Raw genomic sequence first — 14,246 nt, 5'->3', positions numbered from 1 at the left:
GCAGGAATATATACCCAGCCTTCTGGGGCATGCATAGCCATATTTCTGTTCACATTATGGTTGCTGTCCACTATGGTGAACAATAATCCAAATTTTGGTCGTAATAATTTAATTCAATTTCATCTTTTCTCAGTTGTGATTTGCTGAAAGATCTATCATTAAATTTTCTAACTTCAGGCTCTGAGTGAAAATTTAGGAGTATTTATTTACAAAAATGGAATAAAACCTAATCTTGTAATTATATGCAAAGAAGTATATGTTCTAAAGCCCAAGTTTTCTTTGCTTGGTATAAGAATTACAACCTGCTTATAAAAAAATACCTCTTTTTTCTATTTATAATGTGGTTGAAAAATATGTTAATTGTAGTATTTAGTAAAAATTTCAATTTGAGTTTAAATGAAATCAATACAGAATCAAACTACAGTAAAAACAAAACAAAAATAAACCTTTAACGCAAAGGTATGACTTATTTTAATCTTTCAATTAAACACATTTTAGAATATTTTTGTTTAAAATCTCAATTTTGGACCAGATGTAATAAATGTACAAAAGGATAAGTGATTTCAAGATGGCCAGGTCTAAATGTATATATTATCACATATTACTATTACTCTGAAATTCTAATCATTATTGAATCAAGTTTTTATTCAATTAGTAGCTTTTATGTCCATACAAATATGGATATTTTTAAGTAATGCTATAAGCTAACCCTCTTACATTCCCCTCTACCTGAAGGATAGCAGGATGTCTATCACTAATGTATTCAACGTATATTTTTTAGTTAACAACAGAGTTCCAAAAATTATGTAAGGTGGTGAGGATAGAAATGTCAATACAAATTTTGTGTCAGGGAAATGTTCATGGTCATCATGAGAGCACATAAATAAGCCAATAGTTAATAATGCAATATGCTATGCGTTATAAGTGAGTTTTAGAATAACTGTAGGGGGATCACAGAAACAGAAACCTTCATAGAGGAGGGAAGTGGTACTTGAGCTAAGTAATGAGGAGTATGTGCCATAAAGTTAAATGGGTCAGGAATGCAAAAGGGAACAGCATTAGCACACCATTAAAGAGAAGCAAAAAGAGAGAGAAATCTTGCCAGAAAAAAATGAGTGTGTTGTATTTAGCAAGTTGTGGGTATGATGGGATAATTCCCCAGCAAATATGTTGGTTGGGAAGGTTAAAGAATAAAGACCTTAGTTCATATTAACAGAGACCAAAAAAGGAGGCAGGAGATACACAGAGAAGGAATCTGATCAAGAATAACCAGAAAAAAAGAGGAAAGAACCAAGAGAAATGGGTGTTTCGAAAAACAAAAGATGACTCCACTGCCTCCCCGAAAAGGAGTGGCACCAGTGAGGAGCAATTCATGAAAAGCAATCACGGAAGTTTTGCATGTGTAACTTGCAAAATTTAATTGTTTTTTATCCACTAACTTTACATAGCTTGTCAACTCATTTAGGAATCTAGCCTCGGGATACATTTTACTACTAATATATCTTGAAGTTGTAAGGAAGTAGTATAAACCATGTAATGTTAGTACATTAATATTTTCTTGGCCACGTTAATGGCTACGTTTTTAACACTCTTAGGTGGATTTATTATAGCCGTCCTCTCAGAGTAGTATAATTTCATTGCTAGAGGTAGTTCAGAGTTTAGTTTCTGAATGTCAATTATGTCCTGTAGGTTATTACTTTCAAAAGAGCCTTTGGGGTTTGGAATTGGAACTGGATACATTTTTAAATCATTTTGTCATGGATTTTCCCTACTGCTGCCAAAACACAGCAGAGTACCAAAAATAAAAGTCACACCAAAAGGGAAAACAAAAAGAATATTATTGTAAGATGTATCTTTTGGAGTAACCAATGCCAAAGCAAAGATCAGTGGATATGGAAATAATCAGTTCTTCTGAAATTAATATTTATCATAGAAGCATGTAACATGAATAACTTAGGAATATGCATCCTTTCATGTCACACAGCAAGACTACTATAATCCTCTTTGGGGAAAAAGTTGATTTTTCCCTAAAAGTTTCAGCTTTTACTTCTCGAACTTAGACTATATAAGTTTTCCCCCAGAAGCACTTAGCATTTCCCAATTGGAAACTTATTCAATACACCAGCATCCCAAGGACTGTAAATATGTGTGAATGGAGCACAATTTGACTGTGGGATGTGAAGAATGTTCCATGTATCTTCATTCAATAACTATGAAAGAATGAAGGCTTACTTTACGAAGAGAGGGAAATCTCTCAAAATAACTCCCTCCATCAATTCTAAAAAGAAGGTATTGATCTCAAGAAAGTCTGGCTGTGTCATCATGAACAACCTACCCTAAGAGCAATTTATGTTATACTTCATTTGAAGAACAAAATCTACACTTGTTTTGGCAGATCTATACTATGTATTCTAGAAAAGTTGTTTTCACATGTAACCAAGCTATTAAAATACATTAACTCAAAATAAAATACTTAACTCAAAAATACAATTTCTTGATACAAAAATACTGAAAAGAGATATGAAATTCATATAACTTCCTTTATTATCTTGGCATATCATATTACACAGGTACTGATCACCTTAGCATAATTTAATTCAATTTTCATGGCCTCGTGTCATGTGAATCAGTTAACAGTCGTAAAGGCAACAATGAATAGAAATACTTAATGTGACCTAGGTAACCCTTCCAATCCTGACCGCAGGGAAGAGCTAGCAGTAACACTCGGCAGTTTCTGTTCAGCCAGCTGATGAGAGTTCCAGTAGGCTGAAAAGTGTGCAGCTTACGCTGGCATGAAATCTACCCTCATCAGAAAGTGACAGGAAGAAGGCTTGCCCATGGCGAGGTTACTGGTGTAAGCCCTAGAAAGCTGATGAAACGTTGCTGATCATTGGATGCATGAACATAAATTGATTTTTTTACAAGCTCAGTGTGAAATGAAAGTAGATTAACTACAGTGACTAAGAAATTCGTCCATTCAAAATAGATTGAACATATTTTTAAATGAGGGAAACCAAAAGTATTGGTTATAAAGCACCATGGAGCTTGCCATGATTTATATTATAGGAAACTTAAGAACATTCTTTGGTAGAAAACATATCTAATAATCCACAGTGAAATCTGGATGAAGTCTGTAGGATTTGAGGTTATTAAGAAAGACAAACTGGATAATGAGCCTGTAGGATGACAGAGCATGAGATAAACCAGCAGAAAGTTCTGGAGGATCAATGGGAAGATGGATGGAGTGAAAGATGATTGAGCTGTGAATGGATAGACAGAAGGATGAACAAAGAGCTCATGTTTTCCCATGCTCTGCAACCAATTAAGGAGAATAAAAATAGTCACTATCCCTAAATGAAATACAAACTCTTTATAGTCTTTGTAGTCTTTTATGTACCATTTCCACAAACTAGCCTACTTTAGTCAAAGCTATTTTGAAAAAAAAAAAAAGGCTATTCTTACAGTGCTATTTCCCTGTTATTTCAGAAAGTAAATATCAGAGTACGCCAAAGGCTAGTGCTGCACCTTTCCTATCCATCGCTTTTGAAATAACAGGTAGGTGAGAATATTTTACATGACATCTTAATCAGAGATTCTCTACAAATTCTCTGATACAATGGTAGAAAATATAGTGGTTTATTTCTATGTTGCTAGAAATATATCAAAGCTGTCCCATAAAATATAAATGATTTAATGTTTCTTTGATTATCTATAGCATCATTATATGGGTGTAGATTATAGAAAAACATAAAAATATTTTAAAATTTACTTATGTAAAACTATCCCTAGGACCCCACAATTATAAAAACAGATATGTGAAGTTTGGTTGTGAACACTTTTTTGAGATAAATTAATGAAGGTATGACTATTTTTCATAATTTATCATATTTTGAAGCACAGTTCTTTGTGCTCTACTAATATCAATATGGTAAATGAAAAAGGAATTAAATCACACAATGGCTACATTTTACAAAGAACCCACACTGAGGCGGGAGATGTCCAAAGCACTATAATATAGACAATCCCTGAATGAACCAGACCCTTCTTGGAAATTAGATCTCTGGATATTTTGTGGGAGAGAAGCGCTGCTGCCCTGTGAAGTTTCTCTGGATCAGTAGAGTACAAAATAGAAAGAGAGATGCCAAGAGGTTTCAGCCACTGTGATAGAAGCTAATAAAAATGTACCTGCTGGGAATTGGATTAGCTGGTCAGTCGTCTACCCTAGTTGGAATTTTTAGTAGAGGAAGAGCTTACTAATGAGATACCAGGAAGTATTCAACCAAAAGGATATAAAAGAAATATATGATGAAGCAGCTTGGACATCATGTAAACATGAAAACAGTACTTATACTACCTTTGATTTGTTCAACATTTAGTAAACACTTGCTATTTTTTTTAAAGGTCTGGTGAGATTTTTATTTTTCACTGATACATATTTCTTTTCTTTATATATATATATACATTTTTTTATTATTAGTTAAGGTATTACAAATGTGTCCTCATCCCCCCCCCCATTAACCCCCAACCTCCCCCCCCCCGCCCCACACACTCATGCTCCCATCCCCCTGTTGTCCATGTCCATTGGTTTGGCTTATATACATGTATCCAAGTCCTTCAGTTGATCTCTTACCCCCGCCCTCCCCTACTTGCTATTTAATATGTTTGTCCTCTCATTTGTAAAATAGTTCAATTTAATTAGTCTGAAAATTATCTCTTGAACATATCAAACACGCTTTCTTTAAAACTTTTTCTATTTCAGCAAGAGTTTATATTTACCCCCTAATAAACATTTATTCAAACCTCTGAGTTGGAATAGAGGAAACATGATTTAGTTGTTAAATCAAATGACAAGGGTCATAATTCATGCACATTAGTTCAAGTTGGCCACTCATTTCAGAGAACGTATATTATATCTATATTCTCTCTTCTAATAATACAGATAGCTTTAACATCATTTGAATTTTCATCCTAAGGCTACTTTCAGAAGCACACTAGACTATCAGAAGACCTGGTTTTTATTTCTGCGTGACCCTGTTCCCTTATCCACACTACTTAACTTTTATTTGCCTGAAAAGGCCTACTTAATGACTCTGCAATACGACTGGAAATGGAACAGCAGAATAACTGAATATCATCCTATATAGAACACCTAGACATGCAGACTACAGTATTGTTTTAAATGCTTTTAAGAGCAGAACTGATGTCTTGAAACTAAATGATTCCTCAAAACAAACCAGGAAAAGTGAACTAATGCTTTCTGTGGTCGTCCTTGGGTAGGGATGGTACAGGAAGAGGGTTACACATTAAGGAGACTTGGGGGGAGTGAAGCCCAAAAGGGTCATAACATAAAAGTCTTAGCCAGAGACAGAGAGCACAAGCAGACATATTGCATTACGCCATCCACCTCAAAGGGCTGTAGCATCGACGAGTGAGCAGAGAAACTCAATTTACCTCTGGAGAGAGATGATCAATAACAGTCAGCCTCAGCCTCAGGTTGTGGCAAAATCAAATCTCTCCTAAAAATTCCCACTATAGGCCTGTCCCCACACTAGTTTAAGTTTCAAATTTATGGTACTTCCATGTGTCCAAAGACAACTGAGAAATTAACATAAAAAATGGTGCCAGGCAAATGGTACCACCAGTGCCTGACATAAGCAAAAACAAAAATTCTGAAGAGGAAATCCCTTAACCAAGCCACAGGATTTGCTGAGATGAACTGCACCATTAAAAATTGCAGACTACACAAGGAAAGCTAATCTATTGTAAACAGGTTTTTAAATGCCCAACAAAGAGTAAGGCTAGACTCAAGGTTGGGAATATTAGAGATAGCAGATAGAGATCACAGAATGCATATGCTAAAACTTATTAAAGATGTAAAGGAAAAAAATTAAATATTAGATGTAATGAGTCAATGAAAAAAAGAACAGATTAAAAAAGAAATAAGTTCCAAAACAAAAAAGTACTTTAGCTGGAAATAAATACAGTAAATGGAGAGATTACAGAAATTAAGCTAAACAGTTATTAGTTAACTGAAGATAAACGCAAGAAATTGATTCAGAATGCAACACTGAAAAAAGAAGTTGAAAATATATGTGAAGAAAAAAGTTAAGCAGATTTAAATAAGAAGGTTCAAAATGAGGGAATCAAGGGAAAAGATGAATTTTCATAACTGATGAAAGACAGGACAGTGCAGAGTCAAGAAGAAAGTTTTCAGGCAGGAGAATAATTTATCCACATTTAGGCACAATATAGTGAGATTACAGCTCATAAAATACAAGAACATATTAAAAAGAATTAGAAGTTAAATTAACTGCAAAGGAATTAACAAATTAAGAGTAAAATTTCAACAGCTGCAAAGAAAGCAAAATAACAAAAATGATGTATTAAAGGTACTGAGAGGAAAATAACTTTCAACTTAAATTATTTATCCAGCTCCTTGTTATTATATATAGTGGGCAAAATTAAGACACAAGTAGAAGGGTTTACCTCATTAAACCCTCACTGAAAGAACTGCTAAATGATAATGTTTAGGAAGAAGGAAATTGAACCCAGAAAGAGAAGAATTCAAGATGTGCAAAGAATTTGGAAAACACCTGGGTAATCTATCCTATATAATAAAAGGCTAATATGCAAATTGACCAAATGGTAGAACGACGGTCGTTATGACATGCACTGATCACCAGGGGGCAGACACTCAATGCAGGAGCTGCCCCCTGGTGGTCAGTGCACTCTCACAGGGGGAGTACTGCTCAGCCAGAAGCCGGGCTCATTGTTGGTGAGTGTAATGGTGGTGGCAGGAGCCTCTTTCTCTTCCATGGCAGTGCTAAGGATGTCTGACTGCTGGCTTAAACATGTCAGTCAGACATCCCCGAGGGTTCCTGGACTGCGAGAGGGTGCAGGCCAGGCGGAGGGTCTCCCCCCACCTCCCTGAGTGCACAAATTTTGTGCACTGGGCCTCTAGTATAACTATAGATCTGTATGAAGCAATGCTGATAAGTTTCATGATTAAACACTGAACAATTAGTTAATGGACAACATTAACATATGACAGGAGGGAGTGGTAAGGAGTATATTTGGGAAAGGGTAGAGATACTAAAAATCCTTATATATAATTAAGTCATTATGCATGTTAAGTATTTAAAAATAATTATTTAATCAATAATTATTAATATATAATTATATAATCATAAGAGCATAATCAGTTATTAATAATTAAATTATGTATACTTCATAATCTAACAGGAAATAAAAGGGACTAAATAAATTCAATTGATTCAATAAGAGGTACTGAATAAGAGAAAAATCTTTTTCTTACACATGATCTAATTAATAGCAAATAAAAATTTAGAAATATGGGTGTTAAATGTCGGTCAAAGTTTATTACAGAAAATCATTTTTAAAAATCATTGCTATATCTATGAAACCAGTCAGCTGTATTGTTAGTGTTTACAGTGATCAAAGAGTTTGCATCACTCAGTCTGAACATCGCCCACCACTGGCAAAACACATAATATGCTAAGAGACCACACACATTGTATTGTCCAGGCAGAGCCCTCTTCACATACAACATACTAATGAAGGTTTTATTTCCTTGAGGAAATAATGTGAGATTGACTGAAGTTGTATATGTACACAATGCTAAAACTATTCAGAAGCTTGAATGGTTCGATTGGTTAAATGGCATCTCATAGAAAATTTTCTTGAATGATAAAAAATGACCAATATTTTCTTCAGTATATTTAGAGCAAAGGTTAATCTCCACAAACATAATACATAATAAAAATTATATTGCCAAATTGGTACTGTTAAATGAAGCATGAAAATGATTGCAAACTTAAAGCTAAAGGAGGAAATTCTGAAACATCTGAAAATTCATGAGTATTTTAAACCTATCTCTCCTTCTATTATTCTATTTTTTTTCCAGTTTGCTAAAGGGAAAGATGAATGACATTGGCATTATTACCTAGCCAAAGGTAATAAAGACAAAGGAATCATTACCCAGAGAAGATAAAATTTATCATGTGTGTTGATGTCTTGGACAAAGTCATACATGATGTGTTGATAAAATATCTGATGACATTAAACTAATAAGGATAACACATTGGATAATAATCTTATGACACAAAAATATATTAATAGGCTAAAAACAGTGGCATTTCTCCCACAATGTGAAGTCTAATGAAATACTTACAAATACCGACATGTGTCCTGAGTGCCCACTTTGAAAGGAAGTCATAGTAACAATGATGAGGATGATATGGTGATGGTGACCATATTGATTGCATTTATAAGGCACTGTGTTTATTACTTGGTCGCTGTGGAAATTAAATGCTTACTGTGGGGAACAACCAGTTGGAATCAATGACTTCATGTTAAACTCATTCTGTGTCTGTAATCACAAGTGTTCCTCTCCTGCACATCACTCACAATCTGATGAATGAAGGGCTGCAGATTTGGACATCTCACTTGGTATTCCTTCATTAACTCAATAAATATTTATTGAACAACGGTTAGGTTGTATCACTCATTTAGATGTTGAAGGTAGAATGTTTAACAACGCAGACTTGACCCCTGTCCTCTGGGAGCAGCCTTGTATTTATGGCTTTGCTACTGGAGGTTCAGGACTAGCCCTTCCCCAGGCGGATATGGAGAGACTTGCCCAGACGTCCCAGTTTGGGGCTCTTCTGCGAGCCTGGAAGCACACTACAAACCACGGTTCATCCCGAGTGAAGAACCCGCACCCGTACTCACTGGGTGAATTACTTTTCTGGAAAGCACATACCCTCAAAATGCAGGAAGGAATCACTTGGATGATTTAAGGAAATGCAAAACCTCCTGGATGTTATCCATTGAGGTTGTGATGCTGTAGTTCTGGAATGGGTGCAGGAATCTCTGTCCTTTTAATAAGCACCATTATAATTATAATCAGGAGTTGATTTTACTGTAAGGCTCATGAGAGTCCTCTTAAAAGGCTCTTTGCAAAGCTTTGGGAGAGACTGGGATAGGGACAGGGAAGTCCATGTTTTCTGAGTCCAAGGCTTATGCATTTTAGGGACCCCTTGTTAAAAACAAACAAACAAAACCACACACACACAATCCAAACAAAAATCACTACAATCCCTGCCAGGGTCTCCGAAGGAGCCTGTGCATGTGAAATATTCTGAACCTTAAGCTTCATGGGGGCATCTCAATAAATCTGTCCCAGATTCTTATGTTAGAATTTTGGCCTCTTTTAAAGCCAAAGACAATCCCTACTTTAAGATGAAAAACAGAAGCACAGACATTTCTGTCTTGAAAAGGCCTCTTTCCCACAGTTCAGGAGGTGTATCTGTGGAAAAGTCGCTAATCTTCAGAGTGATTAGCAATGTCAGTTCTAATATCAGTTTTATTTATACTCACTGAGCCCTGCTTTTAGGTTCCAGAGCTGTGAGCCTTTAGAAATCCATTATACCTTGCTAGTCATTAAGCTAGGAAATTGAAGAGGAAGAACACCTAACACTCACAGATACTGTTTCATCTTACTTCATACCTGTAACGCAAGACAGAAAGAAGCCATAGCTGTTAGTTAATGACCTTCCATTAATGAAAGAATGGGGGATAAAATGTCACAAAACCTGACACCATTGAGTGACTGTAGTATGTGTGATTTTTGTAACCCTTAAGCACTGATTTCATCGAGTCGGTTATGGATGAGTGATAGCACCAGGAGGGATTTTGAAATGAGCGCTCAGGGATGCGCACTGGTGAATGAATAGCATTTTTTCCAAGGCACACTCCTGCTATCTAAGAATGTAAAAGAAATGGTTTGTGGCTGCCTGTTCCCTGCCTTGCTGATGATTGCTCAACAGGGAGTAGCTACTCTCACCAGGGTTAACAGAGGAGTACAAACTACATTGTGGAACTCATTAATATTTATTCCTTCTAAAAGCAATGGGCAATAAAAAGGGAAATAAACCAGGGAGAATAGCAATGGGAAAGGAAGCCATGGCAACAGATTTGTCTTGGAAAGGTTGCACCATTTGTACACAAAAATACACTAAAAATTCAAGGATCCATGTTATTATGTTATTAGTCTGGAATCCACTAAAAATGCTTGTTATTGGGTGAACTAATCTGTGAAAAAATATGTACATTAAACACAATTCAAGAATTCAAAGTAGCCACCCATATTGTAGTATTATATGCATTTAATGTACCTCTTCACTATGTCACATTTTTAATAATAAACAAAGCTATACAGTATCAGAGCCTATGCTGTATCGTCTGGACACAAACTTTCTCTAACCGAAGGATTACCTCTGTTGCAACAGAGACCAGTGTCATCTCTGGTCCTTTTCTTCTGCTGCTCCTCCATTTTCTGCTTTGAAATGCTTCCAGCATTATCTCAGCTCGTCACATATCTCTGCCTGTTTCAAATAATCCTTTTTACACTGTGAGACCTCAATAATCTTTCTTCATCCAAAGCCTATAACCTTCTTATACTACATTACACAGTTTACCATGGGATTACATATAGTTCTATTCTTTTGCAATTACCTCATGAATATTCAGACCAACTCCCCAAGATTTTAAGCTTCCGAGGAGGCCATAGCATTTTCCCCTCCTAAACTTTATTATTATCTGTCATTCTTCGCATACGTCTGGGTACATTTGCTAATTGTGTCATTTAGAAGTATCTTTAAGAAAGACAGAGGAAAGCCCTTCAATATGAGAATGTTGACTTCCCAGACATCTAATTTATAGTGTTTCCTTTTGGATTAATCTATCTGCCTCACTAACTTCATTTTTTCCTCCTGTGTTTTCCTCTGCAAAGGCTTAATGAGATAACATATGTAAAACATCTTAGCATAAGGCCTTGCACTTAGTATATGCCAAATGAACGTTAATTGCTTTTGTTTACTTTTCTGGTTAAATTGAGAAAAAGGGACGAATTTGTAAAAATAATAGTTTTACTCCAAATCTTCTGCACATTGAAAAGACATAATTGTAGGCTGGCCTTGCCAGCTGAGAAACAATGGAGGATGTATAAATCATAGAGTCTCTTTATAATGTCCCAAAATCCTAACGTGTGCTTGCATTATATCTTGCTCCTTTCTTGGAAAAGGCAGACCTTCTCTGCATTACTCCAGAGTAGGAAGAAACATAACTAATTTACTTCTGTAGTTATGGGAAACAGAACCATTTCAGCTTCCCTTACTTTGTGATGCTGAATCCATGAGAAGTCTAAGTAGCATCTATTGCCAAAGGATTCTTGCAATAGCCCTGGGATTGTTTGGTTGCTCTAAAAATACTTTTGCCATTGCTCAACCTGAGAATGCCACACGGGTCCCTCTGCCCCTTACATTACACAGGATTTCTGGGCATCTAAAACCACATTGGTTAAGCAGTAAGCCTTGTAGGCCTTAACTCTTTTTTACAAAGCAATATTAATGAATAGATGCAGAGAAAAGAATTGTTAGAAAAGAGTCTTGTTTGTTGTTGTTTGGTTTTTTTTTTTAACAGTTTCTCCTCTAAGTCTGGTTAGAAAGAGTTGGATCTATTAAGTTCATACTCCATCGGGAATCCCAGAAGTACTTTGAGAATAAAAAGTCATGTTCTTCACTAAGAAAGCTGTCAATGAATTTCTCACTATCTTCCAAAAATCCATAGCAAGTGGATAAAAGCAAAGAAACTAACATGTTCTGATAGGTAGTGTTTTCTCGTTAATACATGACTAAATGGATAATAAGAGAATAATTTTCCCAGCATACTGAGAAAATAAATGTCAGAGGACAGACTCAAATCCAGTGTTTTGACTCCAAAGTCTATTCTATCCAGTCATACCACCACTGCTCTGTGAATTTGCGTCAGAGTAAATAATTTAGTGGCTGTCTACAACTTTATAAAAATCATTGGAAGTAAGTGCGTTATATCAAATTATCTTATGATATTGCTGTTGCAAAAATAAATTAAAATGGCATAGAGATCTGCCTCTTATTACAGAAAATGGAAGGAAGCTAAGCATAGTTTAAGCACTTTAGAATTCAACTCAAGTTCATTCCCTGAGATGGTTCTTAGGTCAAAGTGGAGTCTTGTCCATGGTTATTTGAACCAGTCTGATGTTGAATCATATGAAATTCATATTTTTGTAGGTCAAGAGCTGTTGATTAGTGGAAATTTCATATGATTCAACTGAATAGGGACAGCTACTGTGTTGTATCAAGTCACCTGGTATTAACTACACTCCACCCGAGGCTTTTCACTGTCAGAATCAAGCCCGCAGCTACTGACTGGCTATGAATTAATTGTAGTCACTGTTTCCTTGTGAACAATATGCGCTTGTGGTGTATGTGGCATGCTTTCTAGAGAGAAGTTATTGTCTTCTATAAAATATGTAGATTTCTGCTTACTACATACTTTTTATAGAATGATAACTCATATCTGATGGCTTGAGAGTGACTTGAATTCATTAAGCAGTTTTGACTCTATGTGCCCTTAGAAAAGAAATCTGCATTCAATGGTGTGGTTTTTAATACTCACCTATGTCCCACTTTGTTTTATGGAAATGCATACAATAAAGGGAAATACAGTGATTTTAAGGATAAATGAATGAGGAATATGGGGCAAAGAAAAATGCTAGTAGAATATGAACACCAACCCAATAGTGAATATAATAAAGGTAATGTACAAAATGTGTGTCATAAAAGCCTTTCAATTTCTTGATCTGGACCACAAGTTTTGACTCAAATAGCCAATACAAAGAGGCACTCAACATTAATTATGAAATTCACACTGTCCATTAGACAAGAGAAACCAGTTGTAAAGGAGAAGCCCAACAATTCCTGGGTTTAGGGTCAGAAAGAAAATTCACAAGTAGTCCCTCATAGAGAGGAAACTAATTATGCTGAATTACAATCTCATTCACCTCTTTACAATAAATACCAAAATGAATTGTATAAGGAAGCTTTTGCTTTTAGCAGTTTTCTTCAATGTAGGCCACTAGCATAAATATGAAAATGTAACTCAGGAAAAGAAAATTAGTGGGGGTTAATATGATACAGTACAGATTTATAGGTCTCAGCTAAGCATGATAACCCGGGGATAGAGTTGGGATATCTAAATGAATGAATGTACAGCTTTGCCCTCCGGCAACTCTCCTCAGAGCTTTGATAGATACTGAGAGGCAGAGAGTTCCCTTACATCCCCTGACACAAGGATCTGGAGTACTGCTATTTTGGTTTCTATTTAGTTGCAGTTAAATGCAGAGACACATTTTCCAGCCATCATCTAGCTGAGGATAGGATTAGCATCCTTAAAAGAAAATCGAAAGGCTTGACAAAGACATAAACTTGAATAAAATATTATCCCACTTGGAACTGGGAGATGAGTCCAGGCCTAACTAGAGGCAGGGCAGAGGAAGGGTTTAGGCACAGATACAGGGAAATCAAAGGCCCATACATCCTTCCATAGCTCATAGCCTGTAGCAAAAATCTGAAACAGATGCAAGTGATAACCAGTTTCAACTAAATGTCATCCCTTAGAAGAAGCAGTTTAATTTTCTGGTATCTTCTTCAAGATGAAATGACTTTCAAGTCTAAATCTATGGAACTAATTGAGTTAGTTAACTTGAAGTAACAACGAGAATAATGAGGAGCATTAGGAAGATGATACATAGACAATACATGTGAGACACTTTTATGTTTCCTTGCTTATTAGGCCCTCAGTACAAGCCTATGAAGTAAGTACTATTATTATGTAATACTGAGGCACAGAGAAGTTAAATAATTGTATGAAAGCACATACCTAGTAAATATCAGAACCGGAATTGTGAGTCAGAAAGTCTAGCTCCTCAGCTTGTGCCCCTAATCATAGATTAGGGTTATTAACTGTAAGCCAGTTTGATGTTGGGGAAAAGCTACCTCCTTTCTAAGTGGTTTTAGAAAATGTGCTTTTCTTGTAAATAATAAATACATCTCAGGGCCAATGGTCTGTTAATATCATCCTCATTGAATGACAACAAAACTATACATGTATGATGATGCTCATGCTTCTATTTTATATATCAGAAAAATCTTTGTATTCGCTTATTTGTTCAACAAACATTTACTGAGAGCCTTCTATTCTAAGTGCTCTTCTAAATGTTGAAAATAGAGAAGTGAACAATACAGACAAGATCCTTGCTATCACAGAGTTTATACTTTAATGGAGAGAGACAGAGTATAAGAAAAGAAATAAATTATCAGATAGCAGTAAGTTCTATACAGAGA

General features: G+C 35.7%; 1 protein-coding gene across 1 annotated transcript in view; it reads left to right on the top strand.

Moving 5' to 3' along the window:
- Nucleotides 1–14,246, top strand: part of THSD7A (thrombospondin type 1 domain containing 7A) — a 316,639-nt gene that overhangs the window by 148,248 nt on the left and 154,145 nt on the right. The gene's annotated exons all lie outside the window — the stretch shown is intronic.

This window comes from Myotis daubentonii, chromosome 10 (assembly GCF_963259705.1).
Source record: "Myotis daubentonii chromosome 10, mMyoDau2.1, whole genome shotgun sequence".
NCBI classification, from domain to species: Eukaryota; Metazoa; Chordata; class Mammalia; order Chiroptera; family Vespertilionidae; genus Myotis; species Myotis daubentonii.
Note: the sequence above shows the minus strand (reverse complement) of the source record. Positions and strands in the feature narration are given on the sequence as shown.